This window comes from Eublepharis macularius, chromosome 4, assembly GCF_028583425.1.
Source record: "Eublepharis macularius isolate TG4126 chromosome 4, MPM_Emac_v1.0, whole genome shotgun sequence".
NCBI lineage: Eukaryota > Metazoa > Chordata > Lepidosauria > Squamata > Eublepharidae > Eublepharis > Eublepharis macularius.
Window position 1 is genome coordinate 67,475,956 of NC_072793.1, and position 21,897 is coordinate 67,497,852.

Sequence of the window (21,897 nt, forward strand, 5' to 3'; positions counted from 1 at the left end):
GAAAGAGTCAACACAGAAATAATAATAATTCACACCCCTGAGGTAATTAAATCAACATCTGAAATGTAACTGATGAGTCTGATTTTGTGTAGGCTGGTTTGACTTTGTGGGCACTGAGACTGAAGTGCATTTTCCACTGACTATAATTCCCAACCAACAGTTATATATACATTGGTAGGATGCTGGGGTGATCACCTTGGTTTTTCATGCAGAAGATCCCAGTTCAATCCCAGATTTCTCCAGTTAAAAAGATCTCTGCTCTTTCTTGACTCGAAATTTTGAAGAGCTGCTGCCATCCAGGATAGAAAAAAGTTTGAATTAAGTGGACCAATAGTTTGCATCAGGCATCTTCAAGTGTTCCATATTCATTCTTATTTTACTGGAAGTTAAAATAAGTTTCCAACAAGACATTAAAGCATCCCTTGTAATACTGTTGTGTATGCTAGTTTTGTATATACTAGCTTTGTGTACACGGTTTCTCTTTCAATGGAAAATGAAATATGCTGTTTTCCCAGTGAAAACACATGCAGACATTATTAACTTACATTATTAACACTCACTCCTCTACTTCCCTTCTATTTTGCTTAGGGCTGACATTGAGTATACATATATTTGGGAAGAGCAACAGGAAATTAAGCCAAGCCAAGCATGGCTTTAACTAATTGAAATCCAAACTAAATCATCTCTATTCTTTACATATATTTCTGAAAATCCTTTCTATGCATTACGAACCTTCTTATCTACAATTGGTTACAAAACTATGGATGTTTTATTCCCAAACTGTTAAACCATTCAAAAATAGGTCTGTTGTTAGCAGTCAGACCCCCTTCTCATGCTGGAAAGGGCAGTTAATAGATATGAAATATCATAAATCCTTTCCTCCTATGCCATAAGTCCAAGGGCACTGCCTGGCTCAAGGCAGAGTGCATGCCAATTGGGCAGGAGCCTGGAAAACTACTAGAACATGAGTCAGAACTGTTTGACTGACCCTGCATGCCCCAGCGAGAAGCAGAGATATGAGGTTTCCTAAGAAAACCCTTGTCTAATCCCATCAGTGCCCTGCTACACTTCCCCTCACCCACCTATCCTAAATCTATTCAGCAAATCTGGTAGCTTTTCCATCCAGTATTTGCTGGGTCATCAAGCCCTTTGTGCAATTAGAAGTCCACCACAGATAAACTTATCAAACTTCTCCCAACTTTTGTCCCACCTCCGGAGACAGCCATTAAACCATTGTGGGGGCAAAGACATCAGCTTGTCCCAAGGAGTACTTCACCCTATAACTGGCTCTCAAGCCATGTGCTCGTGCTGCTCTCTCTCTCTCTCTCTCCTCTCTCTCTCTCTCTCTCTCTCTCTCTCTCCTCTCTCTCCTCTCTCTCTCTCTCTCTCTCTCCTCTCTCTCTCTCTCTCTCTCTCTCTCTCTCTCTCTCTCTCTCTCTCTCTCTCTCTCTCTCTCTCTCTCTCTCTCTCTGTTTGTTTCTTTGTTTCTTGGGTTTCTTCTGTTCTCCTCATGAAATGCTGGATGTTTTACTACTGCCTCTGTGAACCTCTATCTTAAAGGACCGATAAACTATCGCCCTCCCCAAACTGCTTTCTCTCCCTTTCCTCCCTATTTTTTCTTATTCAGCCTTGTTTATGTGCTGTGTATCGGTTTTCTGTATGTTTGCTGTTTTTATTTTCTCTTTAATAAAAAAAAAACCCGTTCTGGTTGAACATTTGCTTGATTTTGTTTGAGAATTCTCTAAGGGAATAATCCCTGTAAACATTGGTAGAGATTCCTAGTTACACCCTCTCTCTTGCCTCCTTAATGCTAATTCCACCCAACTAATTAAGGAGGACCTCCTATTTGAGTAACAAGGTCGTGCCTTAAAAAAAAACCCTGATTTTTTTCAAAGAACTTTTAGCCTCAAACCAGTGGAAATATAGACTAAGTACATTGAAAATGGCTGCTAGATAGTAAAAGAAAACACTAGGTCTTTTGTGATATCCTGATGAAAAAGCAATATCTGCTAGCAATTCTTTCTTTATAGCCATACCATGTAAGAAATCCTCCATTCAAGTGTCCTAAATTTACTTTTCAGTAGCCCAGGGAAACTAACTCTCAAACATACCATGGTCATTAACAATATTCCAGGTATTAAATAAAAAACATGATCAGAAAAGGGGGGGATCACAGTTTCAGAATATATGACTACTAGTTTGTGAAGTAGTTTTTTGATAGGTACACAGTAAGACAATGTTTGACTTATTCTTTGGAAACAGATTTCTCCAATCTGTACCATCATCCATGGCAATTTGCAGTTTTGAATTCAATGAGATTAGGCAGGACAGAAGTATGTTTAACTAATTTAAAAAATATGGAATATGCATACCTTCTGTTAGCTTTGGTATTTTAAGGATTCAATGAGTACACAGGTTCCTTCTCAAGAAGCCCAGTTTCCCACCCAACAGTAGAAGCCAATTTTGCCCCTGCCTCTTTATAGGAATGAAGATGAGAGCTGTTGGCAGAGGGCCAGGAGTTAAAGAGGCATTCAGGGTGACTATTAAAGTGATTCTACCCCTTTATCATGAGTTTGTGATGGCACAGCTGACCTATCTACTTCCTTTATAGCAGCAACGTAAGCTTAGCCAATTGTTTCAGGGCTGAGAAGGAAATAGGGTGCCCATGCTAAAAGGTTAGGGAGAGTTGATAAGTTGTGTAGGTTTTTTTTTAAAAAAAATAATCCTTTGCCTTTGTTTTGAATGTGGATGGAAATCGACCTTCCTCTCAATGGCCGCTCATCATTATCCCATGCCAAATTTGACATCCGTAGAGCACCATTACAGACCCAAATATCTTGATTCTGGTTCAGAGTTACTCTCTGCCTGTACTAAAGACAACTGAATTTTATCACTGTGTCCTCTTTAAAAACTGCCCTCAGAGGAGACGCACTTTTGATCTGCATCTGAGCCACACAGCTGACTATGTTGCTATGCTACACATGAACCAGAGATTTTTTAGTAGAATGGAAGTTGTGGGTCTTAATATATGTATACATTTTAAAATATTATAACTAATTCAACATTAAAAAGAGATTGTAGCAATGCTCTTTTCAGTATGCAGCATGATTATTATGATTATTGCAACAAAGGATACAATCAATACTCTCCAAGATATGTGAATATAGATCACATTCAGCTCAGTAAATCTTCCTGCATGACGCACATTCTAAGGGACTGGGAGACAACTTGATCAGCATGACTCATCTTCTGTGTTTATTACAACAGAGGGAGAAGAAATCTTGTGCTTATGTTTTAAGGCAGGTTCCAATTGGGATTAGCAAAGAAGCAGCAGCTAGCATCAGAAAGCTAAAATGTTAACATTAGAGGGAGCACTTAAACCTCTGCATAGTGACATTTACTGAAGCGACTCTGTAAAAGCATACTTTTGTTTTAGGCTGGGATCTGGTTTCCTGTTTCGGCATTATGTTATACTGCATTGCAGTTTGAAATGCAAAGAATCTCAAACATCACGATAGATTTCATTGCTACGTCTGTAACAGCCGTGGGTTTCAAGTGGCTTTATTATACTGGTTATAGTACAACAGGTCCTGAAATGGGCTACTGTAGGTCTCCTGGTTCGTGCAAATAAGTGCATTGCAAGGATTGAAATGGGACCTGTAACCAGAAGATGTCTTGAGATGGTGGCAGAGGAATGGAGGCTGCTTCACACTTCACCGCGATGAGGATGCTTACTTGATCAGCAATAGCCAACACAGGTGTAATCATCAGCTGATTACTCACCCAGCAGCTGCCCATCTACATGGAGCTCAGCTAGCAGTCCTCAGGCCTTTGCCATCACCTCCTGATACCCGCCAGTAAGAGTCTCCCTCTATCACACAGTGGCAAAAACTCCAACAAACCATTTCACCTGCCATGAATGACAAATTACATAATAGCAGCTTCTCAGAACCAAGACCCAGAAATATATCCCAGAAATTTTGCTAATTTTATCAAAACTCTTTGGGCTTCAATCAAAATTCCTTAGATTTCTCATCTAAAGAGAAACATTTCACAATTTGCTTTTGGGGTACAAACTGTTGAGAGTCTAGGAGTATAAAAAATCTTCCTCACCCCTCTTGAAAATTCTGTTAAGTCCCACTGAAACTTTTTGGCTTCTCTCAAAATTGTTCAGATGTTTCACATAAAGAAGAGTGTAAAGGTAATCAAGCTATACTGTAACAGAATGGTTCAGGAAGGTGTTTTATAAAGGGAAAGGGGCTGTGGAATATACTACTATATAAAAGACTGTTTGAGGCTCATATTACCCCATTGTCCCCCCAGTTGGAATAAAGAGGCAGACACAAGGCTTGAGTACTAAAGGGCCACTTTTTATTTTGGCAACAACATTAACCATAAAACAACTGAACCTGGCAAGGGCCTAACTAGCAGTACAGGTCAAGCCCTGGGGTCACTCCTGGACCCCGCCTTGACCTATCTAGGCAAGACCCACTGCCCCAGGTGTGAGCCATCCATATGTATGGCTGGGACCCAGCCAGCCTGATGGATGGCTTCCCGCTTAAAGCTCCAATCACCCCCGCCATGGAGCATGAGGGCTTGTCCAGAAGATTCCACCAGGCAGCCTGCCCTCTCAACTGGCTACCATAAAGCATATCAGCTGATCCTGACAGGCCCCTATATCCCCACCAATGGGGATCTGCCAAGGGTACTCACTATCCCGCTCACTTTCCCCCAACTCTATCCTGCCGGTGACCACCTAAAATCAGCACCACCACAGCCAATAGCCACATCCCAAGCCAGCAGTGCAAGGTAGGCAAAAAAACTTTCTTCCCAAGGCCAATTGGGGAAAAAAGAAAAAAATCCTACCTGGCCCTGAAACAGCAACCGGTCTAAACCTGCAGTGCCAGAGGGCGGGTGGGTGAGCCGAGCATGAGGCAGCAAGTGCTGCAGCTGGGGGCAGAGCTGCCTTTTAAGGCACTTAGCTCTCCCCCATCACATGACCCCTTTAGTGAGGCAGGAGGTATGCTGCCACTTATCCTCTGCGGTGGCAAATGCGGCCCCCAGGCTCACGCCATGGCTGCCAGCTGGGAGAGCCATCTTGTCACTGAAATATAATACTATTTTTCTGCATCAGATCTGTACTCTTTATCAAGGGAAATATGCTATGCTTATTTAGGTTTCTATAATCCTACTCCTAGTACATTGCTTATAGATTGCATTGACATATACTGTGTAATCCACTTTGAGTCTCAGTGAGAAGGGGGGGCAGACTATAAATATAGCAAATACATAAAATAAATTCCTGGGGAACTCCCTAGCTATGCAAAAAAAAACTTTATAAATTGAAAAGGGAAAAATATCCCCCACTTAATATCCTGAAGAGGCTTGATCATTATTCTTGGAATAGTGACATCAATTGACATCAGTTAAAGAGGGAAAATATAGACAAGGATGACGAAATTGGCCCTCTCTAGCCCATAAGTGTTTATAGTATCCCAGAGGGAGAGATTTTAGTCGAGAGAATTTTCGGATCATTTATTCCCCCTGTAGCTGTTAAAATTTTACTCTCCATGAAATTTACTCTAGGCTATTGGACCATTCTTGGACCCATAGTATCTATTTCTTGATATGTAAAAATAGAAACATGTCACGTACTTGGTAGACAGATGGCTAATTTTCTCCATGATACCCATCATTTCATTGCCACAATTCACTAGACTTTTATTCAGTGTAACATTTTTTCGAAACCTCTTCTCTGTTGAGTTTCTTTTTATGAACTGTAATAGGCTTTGTTGTAATCCGCCCCCCCCCCCCCATTTTTGTAGCTCAGTGTCAATAAATGTTACTCTCCAGCATGACAAGTTTAGGAGTTGGATCTTGCAATTTAAGCAGCTATACTGAGTTTGCTGAAGCTAATGATGGGCTTGCACGGCCCTTCTTGTTCAGTGGCTCTATACTGACATGACAACTCTTCCTCAGCCAAGACTGCAAAGACTGGGTACGGTTGTTGAATGGCCCTCCTGTGCCCAAAGGAGAAAAATAATGCATTTTTAATAAATGGATTTTAAATATTTTCAAAATTTCACCTCTGGGAGTGCTCTGGTAAATCCCCTTGCACCACTGTCCATTTTGAGACTGCCAAAGGCTTGTAACATTGACAAAATAAAAGAGGGTCACTTTAAACCTATCTTTTTATGACCATGAAAATAATACAAAATGAAAAACTGTCCCATTGCCCTAACATCATTATGATACACCATCATTACAAATTTTCAGAACTGTTTGTCAATTGATGGTCTGACTTACCTCTTATCATGTAGATTTTACATAACTAACTAGGAGTGAAATCAGTAAAATAATGAAAATGTAATGATGAATTGCAAATTGTGAATAAATAATGAATGATTAATTAATAATGAACCCATCAAAGGAATTAATTACTTGCCTATGCAAAGTTAAATAACAACATTCACAAATTCAAAGAGAACTCTTAAGTATTTGTCATACGTAACAAGTTATAGTCTTATTATTTATTGGTGTTCTGGTGCTAATTAACTCTACTTTATGAAGAGTCCAATCCTAAATACACTTCAGTCCCACCTTTTCTACAGCCTCATGTAACTAGTCTGTTGGATTAGTTTATACTCTCCATGTCGAATTTTTCAAAGCACCTGTCTTTTTTCTCACAAAACAACCTGCATGGTATCACACTTGCTATTCATATTTCTTAAAGCTGTTTTCCCATGCACTCAGTATCCTCAGTGATAATGGCTTTGACATCAGTAGCACAGATCCTACTTTAGAAGGCTTCCTCTAGCCTAAGCAACCTTCCTCCAACTGAAGCAGCTCTTCCATTGAAAGAAGAGTCCTTTCCATTGGAGGGAAGATCCTTAGGTTAGCTGAAGATTTCTAAATATAATCAATGAAAAGGCCAGTAGAAGGGCCAGTATCAATACCTGCTGAAGTGGAGCAGCTGCAAGGGGCCCAGGGCTTCTGGAAGGACCCACTGTTGCTGACTTCCCTACCCATGTACCTCTCCTACTTCTCCTATCACTTCTTCACATGCTGTTCCCTGCCCATTCACATGTGGGGGAAGCATGATGGGGGGTGGTGGTAGGCAATATGGGGTTTCAGGGCACTGTTTGCCCAGCGCTGTCTAAAACCTGGAAGTAGCACTGGCCTGTAGCCAATGTAAGTTGCCAGCCAAATATCAACTCTGTCTTTGTATATGCAGCTTCCAGAGAAGTACAAAGCTCCTACAAAGAGAGAGAATTTATAGAAGTGGATGTTTCTTGCCTTCCCCCAATAGCTTTCTGTGCCACCCCCAAACCCCCTGCAATCCTCTAGAATAGTATACATTGCTATGAGGAGAGCTGCAGCTGGAAAGTCATCCTCCCTGAGTTTTGTGCAAACATTTGCTCCACTCACAGAATTTACTCTATTCATGCAAGAGTAAGAGAGCAAGTCACCCTTGTCATAGAATCATAGAATCGGAAGGGGCCATACAGACCATCTAGTCCAACCCCCTGCGTAGTGCAGGATCAGCCTAAAGCATCTCTGACAAATATTCATCCAGCCTCTTCTTGAAAACTGCCAGTGAGGGGGAACTCACCACCTCCCTAGGCTGCTGATTCCACTTTTGAACTACTCTTACAGTGAAAAAGTTTTTCCTAATATCCAGCCAGTACCTTTGTGCATGTAATTTAAGCCCATTGCTTCGGGTCCTACCCTCTGCTGCCAACTGGAACAGTTCCTTGCCCTCCTCCAAATGACAGCCTTTCAAATATTTAAAGAGAGCAATTATGTCCCCCCTCAATCTCCTCCAAACTAAACATTCCCAGGGCTCTCAATCCCCATGTCCCCCCTCAATCTCCTCTTCTCCAAACTAAACATTCCCAAGGCCCTTTCCTCATAGGGCTCAGTCTCCAGACCCCTGATCATCCTCGTCACTCTCCTCTGCACCCTCTCAATTTTGTCCACATCCTTTTTGAAGTGAGGCCTCCAGAACTGCACATAATACTCCAGGTGTGGCCTGACCAAGGCAGTATAGAAAGGGGCTATGTCCTCCTGCGATTTCGACGCTATGGCCCCTTTGATACAACCCAAGACTGAATTAGCCTTTTTTGCCACCACATCACACTGACTGCTCATATTTAGTTCACAGTCCACTCTTACCCCAAGATCCTTTTCACATATACTACTGCCCAGAAGTGTATCCCCCATCCAGTATTTGTGCTTCCCATTTTTGTGGCCCAGATGTAATACTGTGCACTTGTCTTTGTTGAATTGCATCTTATTCACAGCTGCCCACTTCTCCAGAGTATTCAGGTCTTGTTGAATTTTAATTCTATCTTTGTGGGTGTTTCCTACTCCTCCCAATTTGGTATCATCAGCAAATTTAATGATCAGCCCTTTCACTCCTTCATCCAGATCATTGATAAAAATATTGAAAAGTACCGTCCCAAAACTGAGCCCTGCATCACCTTTCTTGCTCTAGCCACCTGTACTTTGAGGAGTGGGGAAGATATGCTTCTGCAAGCTTCCACTATTCATTCCTCCATTAATTCCTCTATTCATGCCTTTCATTTGGTATATTGAGTGCATCAGATTTGACTCATTTTTACCCTGTTCAAAAATTTTGTGCCTGGGAAAGCCAATGGAAGATGGATAGTATTTTGTTTGCCCACAATGTACATATCCACTGAAAAACAAACCAATCTGTTGCTTAGTGCTGGAATGTGGTTTTTTTAAAAAGCTATGTGCTGATCCAGAGAATCTCATCTGAAGGAGTTTGAATGGTTCCTTTTACATATAGTCTTACAAGTTCTATCTAAAAATCTCATAGTCTGTAATTTAAATAGAAGTAATTTGTGACCACAAGATCCTTATCATTTCTTCCTGCTCCAAGGCATATATTCCCCATGGGTAGATTGCATGCCTTAGGTGAGGACTGCAATTCCCACTGACTGTGGAGGGATCTATTCAGCTTCACCAGTACCCATTATTTTCAGACTAGTAACTTTATTGTGTGTTTAGGCATATCGGATTCTTACTGTTCTTACAGTGTTCTTACAGATTGTTAGGCCGGTTTAGAACATTTAAGTGCCACTTGTACTAATGAGAGACATAAAGGCATCATTGACATGTATCTTGCACTGGAATTCTTCCTCCAGCCTGAAGATCTTTTCTCCCACTGGCACGGCTCTTCCATTGGAAGAAGAGTCACTTGAGCTAGAGGGAGGCTCCATAGGCTGAAGAAGGCTCCAGACTTTGCTCAGTGGAGTTGTAGGACACATGCTACCATATACAGGCAATTTAGAAAATAAACAAAAAAATTAATATATTTCTAGCTTCTATGTGCCTCTTTGTATAGATAGTAGTTTTTGCTGAGCCAGCATTTTCTATGATACTGGCATCTTATCTATAAAGAACTATTCCTAGTAAAGTGAAGACTTTTGAGAGTTGCTTGGCATCCTTACATAGCTTACCCTTGTAGGCAGGGGTTGTTTCTTAATGTTTGCTGCAAAAGAACACTTACCATTCTTTGTTATCATCAGATGGATAGGGTATCACTTGCATTTAAAGTGACAATAGATTTGTTCATACTCTTTGAGTCTCCAGATTCTTCTGCTATTTCATGGCATGGAATAGTCTCAAGGCATTCATTCAATTTGTGATTTATTTTTAGGGTATGGTGGTGAAAAGTGCCATCAAGTCATTGCTGATTAATGGTGATTCCTGCTGGGGTCTTCAAGGCAGAAGACTAAGAGAGGAGGTTTGCCATTGACTGCTTCTGCATAGTGATCCATTCCTGGCCTTCCTTGGAGGTCTCCCATCCAAGTACTAACCAAGGCTGTGTTGGAGTAGTGTGACAGCCTGCTAAGAGTCTAGTTATGGCTAAAAAAGCAGTTTAATCCTTTTGTACCTTAGGGGGAACTGTGGAGCATTCGCTAGTGTTTAGGGTTTGTTGAATGTATCAGTATGTGTTAGGGCTTGTGCTCTGAAGTCCTCTCTGTTGCATTAATGGCCTGCAGTCAGTTATTGTCTTCTGCAAAAATCCTGGGGCAGTAAATTCATTGAAAGTGAATTCCAAAGATAGATTGGATTATTTCCTGAACTCTGTCAACAGGCTGACCCTGCTTAGCTTCCAAGATCTGACGATATCAGGCTTGTCTGGATTATCCAGATCTGGGCATTTTCAAGAATCTTAAAGTGTATTTCCAAAGAGTTTCTTTACTTCACATATCCTGGAACCTTTCCTACCAAATATGTTATATGCATACCTGCACTCAGGCCACTGCCTTTTCCTTTGATCTCCCATCTCAGATTTTATAGGGTATAAGGAGCTGGGTCACAGCCAACTCACACAGAGCCTGACAAGCACCGATGTAACTTCTTTTTGTATGGGTTCTGTGGGGCTTAGGAAGCAAACTTTCACACAATTTTAAGTTAAGAAAAAAACATTAAAACCTTTTAACAATTAATACAATACAACTATTTTTTTAAACTAAACTCATAAGTGCAACCATACAGAAACTTTCAGCCAACAATGTCTTTGAAAACAGTTCAACTTGTTGGATCCCACAAAGTGATAGAGTCCTTTTTCACAATCCTTCCAATCTGAAGCAACTGGAACCCAGGCTTCTGTCATCTTCTTGGGGAATTACAACCCTGCAAAAATAATACAATCCCAGTAACACCAGATAAAAACAATACACAAACACCACTTTAAGTCATGTTGTCCACATACAACATTTCTGATTACCTTATTCAAGGTGATAAGAGCATATTAATTTTATTAAGCCCCTCAGCAACCAGCTTCTTCCTCAGCTGCCTGGAAATAGCTACTGACTCTGCCCTACTGGGATCAACCAATTACGTCATAGGGGTTACACCGACACACACGTTTAACGTACCCCAGTTGAAATGGCCTTTGTGGCCACTCGGCTATAAGTACTATATAAGTGTGTTACTCCACCGACTATAGCTAGGTAGGGTGCACCAAACAGACTCTGGTTTAAAGTTGGTTTATTAGCTACAGTCAGCCCAAACTATGGTTCTGTGTGATGTAGACATCTTGGGTTAATACTTGCTTGTTCCCTGACCCACAGAGATGCCTAGCCAGAGCAACAGGGACAGAACTACCATAAGTCAAGGCAAACCAGGATCTAAGTGATTGTTCACACAAACCAAATCCTGGTTTCATAAACTAACAATAGTTAAATCAAGATTTTATGCTATGTCTGAACTGAGCCACTATAGAACAGAATTTTTGTCATACCTTCTGTGTACATTCAGAAGTGATTTCTCTAGGTCACCAGGCCATCAAACATCTCCATTACATGTGGCTCATTACTGTGAGGTACGAGAAGAATGCTAGTATGCTCAAAATAACAGGTCTGGGTTTTTTAAATACCCAAGTAGGAATCAAGGCTTTAGCCGTCAGCTTATTTATCATTGACTTAAATGCATATGCATGTGTTAGCAAGCTGCTAAACCACAGGGATTGGTATCATGGAAACAGTTGTTGCTGTTATTATTTACAAACATTTCACAGCATCCTTGGCCCGTGGCTCTAAGTTTCACATGCTAGCAGTTGGCTATTTTCAGCCCCAGGAACAGCAAATGAGTGGCTCATCAAATAATGAGTGAAGTTTGCTGTTATCTGTTCTGGCTTCTACCGAGTGGTCTGAAGTTAGTATTTATTATGATGTCATTAATTGTTGATGCACTGAAAGCAATGATAAGTTTTAGTTACCAAAATATTACCACCATCAGTGCCATAAATGCATTTGGTGAAATTAATATATCAAGAATGTGAAAAAAAATATCTCAATTCAGTAAGTGAAACAATTCTGAAAATCTGGAGAACGTTAGAACCACTTAAAATTGGCTCACCAGGTAAAAATGAGCTTGGGAGGACAGAGTAGCTATCCACTGTTTTCATGTAAAATAGAATAATTTGTTAATGAGTTGGATCAGTTCATAGGATGTGAAGATATTTTATTATGGTTATTATTTGTATACTACGATTATGTAGGAAAATATCTGTTGCATATTTTGAAAAAAACCATAAATAGTTATTATTTTGATATCTTAATTGCCACAAATATGTTTTTCTTTTGTGTTATGATGTATTACAATCAAATTTTGGATAAGTGCTGCACTTGATTCTTATTTGCCAGAAAAATCTCTTCCCCTAGTTCTGTTCTGTATTTGCTTCAGCATTTGGTAAGCTTATTAATTACGAACATCTAATGCTTTATTCAGCATTCAGTTTTCCAAATGAAATAAATGATCTGTTTGCATGCATCAGTGGACCATCTGGTTCCACATGAGACTTTGACAAAGAATCTGTTAATTGCTGGTCATGTTTATTCAGCAGCCTTAATTCATAATCCTTATAAATGATTAAGTCACAGCATCCTTACCAAATAATCATCTCTGTGAAGGTCCCACTTCCGTATCTGAGATAAAAATAAAATTAAGATTTCAGCTTAATACAGTAAACACTGCTTATATTGTATCTGTATCTATTAGAGAAGGTTACTAATTAAAATGCTTGCACTATTTTCCCTTTACACTGAAGAAAATTGTCCCAATTCAGCAGTTCCTTTAGGGAATTTGTATGCCTACTAGAGAAATATCTTGGAAAAATTGACTCTATAGACACAAAGTGACACATGTTCATAGCTAATCCAACACGGAGGACCATGTGTTGAGAGTTCGGTGTGCATGCACGGAGACAACATGAAGATCTGTACACATAGTCTGAGTCAGGGATACTTCCTATATAAAAGATGGATACTCCATTCCTTTTCAATTTGGCCTCTTCAGTAACTACAACAAAATTAAAAACAACATCTGCAGTCACGTGTGAGGAACCCATGCCACAATTCATTCTTGCACAGGAATCCCTCCCCCCCAAAAGGAGAGGTGATGTTGATTTATCCCATATGATTATGGTCTTCAACATTACAGAACAGCATGGGAGAGGGCATCGTTGCAGCAATTCCCACAATCCTGCAGGTAACATTAAAAAGATCCCTGATTTAGTTTTTAATTGCATGTAAAACATGACACCAACCAATCACTGAACATGAAAAGAAATTGAGAGCTGGAAAGGGCTAGTACAAATTATATCACAATCCATTTGTACTCTTCTAGAAAACAAGATGATAATCATAGATCAATTTAAGACAAATCATGCGAAATCAACTTGTTTCCTTTCAATAATACTTGCTGGCAATGAAATAAAGTTAAAGATGAACTTCCTGGGTGTAAGGAAGGATATGAAATAAAAGGGAAAATAGGGCTGGTTGTGAAGATGCAGATAAATCAGACGTGTGTTGTCACTGGTGATGGAGAGGGTGGACTCAAGTAGTTATCATGTACATGAGAGAAAGAGTTGTGACAAACAGAAGACAAAATGTTTTCCTTTGATGCAATGGAGGTATGAGCCTCAGTGTAGTAATTCATCATAGTGTGTCATGGTTAGAGGCATGGATAATGAATATTATCTTGGTGGCTGAATTTTGGAGGATTTGACAGAATGACAAAACATGAGAAGTGATACAACAATGACAATAGTGACCGGAATAAAATTTTTTTCAGTCCAATTCTATGCATGTTTAGGAGTAATTCTAGCTAAGCTATATGCGACTTTACTTCAGAGCAAGCACACTTTAACTTAAAAACAGAACTAAAAGGAGTCTTATGAGCGCCCTAAAGACACATAAGATTTATTGAAGTATAAGGACATTTAATCACATGAATGAAGTGATACCTTCAGTAGAAATATTTGCAAAGGAAGGGGAGTGGGTATTATAAAGGGTGGATCAAAGGACCATTAAATACCAAAGTATAGTTAGTGATTTTCTATGCAAAACTCAGAATATATAAGGCAAGCACAGTAACCATTTACAATAGTTGTATTAAAAAAAAGGTTACTATGCTAACACTATATCATTTTGGGGGGATGCAAGCTCAAACCAAAATTCAGATTCAGAATTGAAACTCCTCAGATTTAGAAGTCAGAATTTTAAAAATGAGGCATTTCTAAAAACTTGGAATTCCATTAAACTCAATAGGAAACATCCATTCTGTGATAAAATCAAACTAGTTGTTTAAAGGTGTTCGTCTTATGGCCAAACAACACAATGCTTTTTTGGCAACTTAAAGATTAACTTTCTAACAATAATAAATACATAGAATAGTATCCCAACTTTTCTTCCTTAGAAATTAGTGTTTTAAATCTCTGTCTTTTGGTGCTACACCTCTGAAGATGCCAGCCACAGCTGCTGGCGAAACGTCAGGAACTACAATGCCAAGACCACAGCAATACAGCCCGGAAAACCCACAACAACCATCGTTCTCCGGCCGTGAAAGCCTTCGACAATACATCTTTAAATACTGTTGCCAGGTCTGCCTTTTTTCACCTTCGACAGGCCAGGCAACTGGCACCCTAGCTCTCATCTCGGGATCTGGCCACAGTAATCCATGCAACGGTCACCTCCAGGCTAGATTACTGCAATTCACTCTATGCTGGGCTGCCCTTGGGCCTGACCCAGAAGCTGCAGCTGGTCCAGAGCGCAGCGGCACACGTTCTTACGGGAACACCTGTTCGAGTGCATATCCATCCTGTGCTGTGCCAGCTGCATTGGCTTCCGGTGGAGTTCCGGATCTGATTCAAGGTGTTAACTTTGGTGTTTAAAGCCCTCCATGGACTGGGACCGGCATACCTGTGGGACCACCTCTCCCATTATGTCCCTTGCAGGGTGCTACACTCTGCAGATAAACAACTCCTGGTGGTCCCCGGCCCGAGGGACATCCGGCTGGCCTCCACCAGGACTGGGGCTTTTTCTGGCCTGGCCCCAGCCTGGTGGAACACTCTCCCACTGGAGATCCAGACCCTGCACGACCTATTACAGTTCCATAGGGCCTGTAAAATGGAGATGTTCCACCAGGCCTTTGGTTGAGGACCAACAGGTGTCCCCCCTTATCCTATCTAAGATATCTTCCTCTTCTATGACTGCCCTCGGCTATGCGCTTTACCCACAGCTATGACCTATTCAGGTCTTTTATTAGTATCCAAAGAAGTCTATGTATAATGGCACCAGAGTACTTTAATATAAGTTTTTAAATCTGTTTTAAAAGTTGACTATTAATATATTGTGTTTTAATGATGATGTGAGCCGTCCTGAGCCCATTCGTAAGGAGGGCGGGATATAAGTCTAAATAAATAAATAAAACATGTTTGAGGAAATTGCTAGCTTCTGCTTTTGTTTTCCAGTCTCTCACCACTTATTTCTCCTGTGATCCATTGACTCTTTCACTTGCCCTCAGCTACTGCCACCACCTTTCTCACCTTCCCCCACTGCTCCTTGCTTCAGTGCTGCTTTCTCTGCCTTCTGGACTTGCACTGTCATTGGCATGGTTGAATCTGATCCCCCTCAGTACTTGCAAGACTGGAAGCAAGTTTGGCAGACAGTACTAGCAAGACTGTCTGGAAGCAAGTTTGGCTTCCCGATAGTGACAGAAAGGGGGGAGATGATGAGGGTATGCCAGTTGTTGCCTTCCAGATCCACACCTCTGCTTTGGTTTAAGAAAGATCAGCAGGCTTCCAACCAGTAGTGAGTGGGAAAGGCAATGTGTGCCACTGGCTTAGTGGCCCAAGCTGAGCCTCCATACTGCTTTCCCCAAATGTCCTGGTCCGCATACCACCTAGGGTTGTTAAGTGGAATTCTCTTAATTCCTCTTTTCTATTTGTATTTTCAGGAATTTGAGTTATTTTCAAATTGATTCCTTTTTCATGAAGAGAAAGATTGATTTAGATCTCTAAGAAATAATGTATTTATTTATATATATACTATGAGCATAGTTTAAAAATTAAGAACAATGGAGGCGATTAAAGAAACAATTAAACACAAGCCAGGACTGGTCTGAACATATCCTTGCTGCGCATCAGATTGTATCATATTACAGTGGCACAACAGGTAAAATCCAGAGGTGAGGAAATCTACACTATTGGATGATTTTAAAAAATCAAAGATAATAAGAAATTTAAAAATTCTGGTTTTGAAAGAGGAAAAGAAAATAAGAGGAACCAATGTCTAAAAAAGAAAGTTTCAGAAAAAGAAACTTCAACCTCTGTAACAACCCTAATACCACCAGTAGTTGGTGTAATAATACTACCAGTGGTTCACAGACTACTTTAAAGACCACTTGCCTGCTCCTAATGTGCACACAGTTTTAAGTGACATTAGGATCATGGGAAATATGGTTTACCCTGATGTTCTCAACACATACAGTAGTCTCAAGGCATTGAGAACTATGGAAACTATGTTTCCTAGCTTCCCAGCAGCCCTGTCGCTTAACTACTGAGGTTCTTCTATTAAGATGGAAGCATGGTAGCTTCCTTGTTCTTCCTTTTCCAAAATAAGGGGAAAGAATGGGTCAGCAGCATCCGTTTCAGACCAGCTCAGGCATGTAGAAGACAAACCCATGAAATCAATTGTTTCAGTCTTAACGTTTTTACTCTTTTGTTTCTACTAATTCTCTGATGTTCAGAATACTTCTTCTTGTCCTCCCAGCTCTTATTTGGAAACATAAGGTGCTCAGGCTTGGGGACTGCCCTTTGAATTGTAAAATATGCTTCAGGAAACTCAGTGGAGACTCAGATCTAGTTTCCAAATAGTCTTATTTGATTTCTCATCTTCTTGGAAAATAACATTTTGGTATGTAAGAGCACATGACATGGTTGAATACTCAGAGGTTGCAAAAGTCATTTATTATGTGTCCATGTCTAAGCTTTAATTACAGGTGGTTTGCTTGATATATATTGTAAGTCATTGTTCTTTCAAGGACAAGGTTTTTAAACTTATACATGTCACTGCTTCAGCTTCTAAGTGCCTAAATTTGTCTACTCTGACTTCAGATTCTCAGATAAGATGCATAAAAATGTCCTTGGAAATGCTACAGCTATTTTAATAAGGTACTGATCATTTATCTGACGTTCTTCAAGAAGACTGTCAGACCAAAACCCAGTGACTAATAGCATGGAAGATAATTTCTTCTTGGCAAATAGTTATTTCGTTAATAACCTTGCTACTGGTGGCAAAAAGAAGGCAGAGATGGCTACAGGAACTCTTTTGCCTTTCATTTTTCAGCAATTGGGATTATGCAAACCTAGGAAAACTCCTAGATTTGCAGGAAAAAATCAGATTTTATTTAAAAACAAGTGTGGGAATTGCAAGGACTTGCAAGGAGTATCTCTTTTTAACCTCCCCCACTATATCTTCTTTCCCTTCCCCGAAAGCCCCGATAGCTCCCCTTTTGCTGCTACATTCTCTCCTTTGCACCCACCAGCCAAACTGCCCTTATTTACCCCATCTTCAGCTTTCCCGCCTTCCCTCCTTTGGCAACCTTTCCCTGGGAAAACTATGGTCCACTTGTGTGGTGCCAGCTGCCAAGCCAGGCCCAATTGCATGGTGGAAAAACTGCCTTTCTTCACAATGGAGACCCAAAGCAGTTTACATCATTCTTCTCTCCTCCATTTTATCCTCACAACAACTTTCTAAGGTAAGTTAAGATGAGCATGTATAACTGGCTCAAAGTCACTTACAGCGCAATCCTATGGCCGGCCCCAACGCCGACGCGGCTGCACTGGTGGTGTGGCGGCGCCGCCGGGCCGGATCCTGTGCCAGCAAAGTGTGGCCGCAGCGGCACCTGCAGCGGCGCAGAGATGCAATTTTGGAGAACCAGAAAGTGTTGTGGGCGGGTCTGATGCACGGCCGCCGCCAGGCGCAGCCAAAGGGCGCTGTTCCTGACAAGCGTCAGGGGGAGGGGCCAGGAAAGGCACAGCCTATGGGCAGCACGCGATCCCGGCCAGGCCCCAGAGCAGCAGGCAAACCGCGCCCATGCCGGCAGACTGCCTCGGCTCGTGTGTCGGGCGGGGCTCGCAGTCGGGAAGGAGAGGGGTGGGCGTAGTCTGAGAAGCCTTTCCCCCGTTTGCCCAATGTAGCACCAAGTCCGTGGCGGCCGCGTCCAGAGAGGTTGGCATGGGACTGGCAGGTGCCCTGCCATGAGGAATCCAGGGCAGCAGCCAGTCTCTGGCAGCAGGGGACAGCCCCCAAGTGGCGCCGAAGGGGAGGGCTGGCCTGAGGCCGCCACCAAGAGGCAGACACAGCGGGCCTGCCCCCTCGTCCCCATCCCAAGGCAAAGAACACAGACACCCATTGCACAGAAATCAGCCTTTATTATTATATCATCCCACCTCCCCCAGCAGACGTGAGGAAGGGGAGGCGTGTAGGAGAGCCGCCTGTGCAGCAAAACACCCCACCCCACCCCCAAGGCGGCAGCGGCGGTCACCGGCGAGGCCGGCAGCCGGACCCCCTTGGCCGTCCACGGGCCCGGCCTCTCGCACGCAACTGGGCCCGAGGGAGGGGTGCCTCTGGGGCGGGTGGAGCTGCTGCAGCGGGTGGGGCCGGAGGGTCGAGGATGGCGACGAGCTGCCCGAGCAGGGCTTCGGCACGGACTTGAGAGGCACACCCCACCCCTCCCAACAACCATGGCCTGTTGGCGTGGGAGGCTGGCAACTGCTCCATGGGATTGGATGCGAGGCAGGACGCCCTGGGGTGGAAGGTGTTGGAATGACCAATGGGGCTGCTGCAGACGCCCGAGGGGCTGGACCCACTCTGGGAGGCGGCCGCTCATGGGACTGTGTTGCTGGGGCTGCGGCTGCGATGGGGGCGACCCTCCCCAGGCGCGCGAGACCTCCTGCCCGGGATATGGCATCCGCCTGCCACCACCCTGGATTCTCCATTGGTGGGGGCTAGGGTTCCCGCGAGCGGACCGTTTCCCCTGCCATCTCCCGCCCCCTTGCAGCGGCAGCTCGCACCACCCTCTCCCTGGCTTATCGGGTGCCAGCTACTCTCCCCACCGGGGATTGATCCCCCTCCCCGCTCACATGCCCCGCCCCAACCCTCTACCTGGCCATAGATACAGGGGGGTTAGCCGTGTTAGCCTGTGGTAGCGAATTCAAAAAGGGTCCCGTAGCACCTTTAAAACTATCCAATTTTATTGTGGCATAGGCTTCTGAGAATCAAGTTCTCTTCGGCAGATGGGTGGTACAGACACTGGTCAAATACAGGGGAGGAGGGGGGGAAGAGGAGGGAGGGAGGGGGTGTTACTGTGAGGGGAGGGAGGGGGCGGGGAGGCAAGACGGGGTGTGTCGGATACATTTGTGGCAATGTGCAGGTGGGGAGATGTGACGGGAGTGTTGGGGGAGGGGCGGAGGACGAAGTCAGACTCGCAGACACAGAAGACAGTTGTTGTACATCTCGTTTTATTGCACTGGAAAGAGCGGGCTTGCGTTTAGGCTGGCGAGGGAGCTGGAGCATTCCACACAGCCCTCCTTCCTGCTCAGAGGGGCGGGGCTGGGATGCAGGCCGCGGCGCGACGGTGCTTCCTGGGCTGCAGCCAACCGTCCGTCAGAGATGTTTGGGGAGGGCGGGGCGCGGGGGAGCAGCCATGCCCTGGACGTGCCTGTGGGGGAAAAAGACACGTGTGGGCTTTGCCTCGTTCCACTGGCAAGGCAAGCCCCATACTCCGCCATCCGGGGGGGGGTTGCACATGGTCGAGGGCAGCAGCTGATGCCTGACGGTCTGGCGAGGATGCACTCAGCCTTGGGAAGCCTTTACCTTTATGGGAGGGAATGAGCTGGTCACAACAAACACCTGGCCACATGTGGTTTTCGAGGCGCCTGCCTCTGAGGCAGCCAGGGGCGGCCATGGTTGCCCCCCACCCCTGCTGGGCCTCACCCAAAGCGGCAAGTGAGCGGGTGGGTTCAGGTGAATGGGCGGTTTGCACTAATCTGTGGAATGCCCCCCCCCACCTCCTCCTCACTTGTCAGCGCTCCGTCGGTCATCACCAGGTGGGAGCGCCAGAGTCAGGGCACCTGCAAGGAAACGGGAGAGCATGCGGTTAATTTGCAAAGTGTCATTCCCTTCTGCCACGGAAGGGTTAGTTTGTTTGTGCTTAGTTAGAAGCAACTAGCATGCATGAGTCCAGTTAGCTATTGAGTCATTCTTTCTATCACGGTAGAAAGAGAGTTAGGCAGACATTTGCACCTCTTCCCCTTTATGCGAAGTTCCCCCAGTTTTTCGCAAAGTCCCCCGAGTGCATTCTGCGCCTGCCAACGTGAATGCCCTCAGCCCGTTTCGGTTTTCAAAGGGGCAATGCCACTCAGCAGACGGGCAGAGCCTCCGGCCGAGTGCTCACTTACCTGGGGGTTTGGGCGGCGTTGGCCGGATGTTTTGTAGGCGCGGTCGCAGGTGATTGGGTGCAGAGAGGGGGGCTCGTCCACGCCGGGCGCGCACGCTGATTGGTCCCCGGGATAGTTCTCATCCTATGCTCCTTCGGGCCATAGGGGCGGGGCGGGGGCGCTCAGAGAGGGGGCTGATTTTTCGCCGTTCCATGGACGCCTATGGGCTACGCCTTCTTTTTCCGTGGCGTAGCTTTTTTGCACCGCTGTGGGCGTTCCCGCTTCTGGAGGAGCTTAGGGAGCGGACTAACTCCGACCCCGCCTTGCTCCCCGCCCCCCCCTGCGTCGGCGTAGGGCTCTACGCCACTCCTGCGCCGCCGCCCGGGCGCCTGTGGCTTGCACCGGTGCTGGCCCGCTGGCGGGCCAGCGCCGCGTCCCAGCGCGGGCGGAGGGCCACTTACGCGGGCATACGGGCTAGATGCGCCCTCGCAAGCCTTAGTTCGGTTCCTGTTCACTTTCCGTGCCCTTCTTAGGATTGGGCTGCCCGTGAGCTTCCATGGCCAAGTGGTGATTTAAACCTGTGGTTCTCATATTTTAGTCTGAAACTCTAACCACTCTACAACACTGGCTTTCTTGGGTTGGCTACTCTTGAACAATAGCAAGCAGCCACTCCTGGGTAAGTCCAGAAAGTTGAATGGTAGCAAATCAAGTATGGTTATTGCCATACTTGGCTGTGATGAGTACTTATTCAAAGGCCAGAACACCCCCAGAAAGGGCCAGGTACCTCTTCCCTCTTTTTCCTGACATCAACCAAGGCTTGAATACTGTTGTGCTTGCCTAGCAATGGCAAATAAAAGCACTAATTTCCTAAAGCTACAGGTGCTGCTTCTATTGTTTTCAGATGTTTAAAAGAAAAAAAATTATTTCTGATTTTTCTGCAAACCTGAGGCATTTTTCAGGTATGCAAAAAGATCTGTCTTGTCTGTTCATGGTTCCAGTCTCAGGATTTAAGAATCCACCGATGTGGCCATGTTGAGAATTAGATATATTACTGGGATTTTTAAAATATCCAAAATAGTAACAAAAGGGGCTATACATGCACAGATGTTGCCAAAAAAAAAACCGTCCAAAAGGTTGTATAGCATACTGAGTTGCTATGGAAACTCAAAAGGGCACCCACCATGGTAGCTGCATGGACAAGGAAGAAGTATAAGTGGAGGAGGAAGAAAGCAGAGCAGGAGACTTGGGGATGGGGGGGGGGGGCGGAGAGAAAAGGACATAGCAACAGGAAAAGTCCAGCTGAAAAGGAGATGGATTTGGACTCCTGAAGTGATTTCTATACTGGTATTCTGTAGTATTTGTATCTCCTATATTGTTTCAGCATTCTAATTCAAGAATTTTTGGCCTGGGGGTGTGTGGAATTCTGAAATTGTAGGGGTTCATTATTTGGGGGAGCAGTTGGGTTGGGTTGAGATGTCTGATTTATAAATGTAACCCCCAGAGTCCTGAGGACCAGGTTCAATGTCTCGAGATAAGTTTACCAATTCAAAATATAAATCTAATTTATTTAAATATAACAGAACACAACTATGACAACATTCCCAAAATCAAAAAGAGTCCAGTAGCACCTTTAA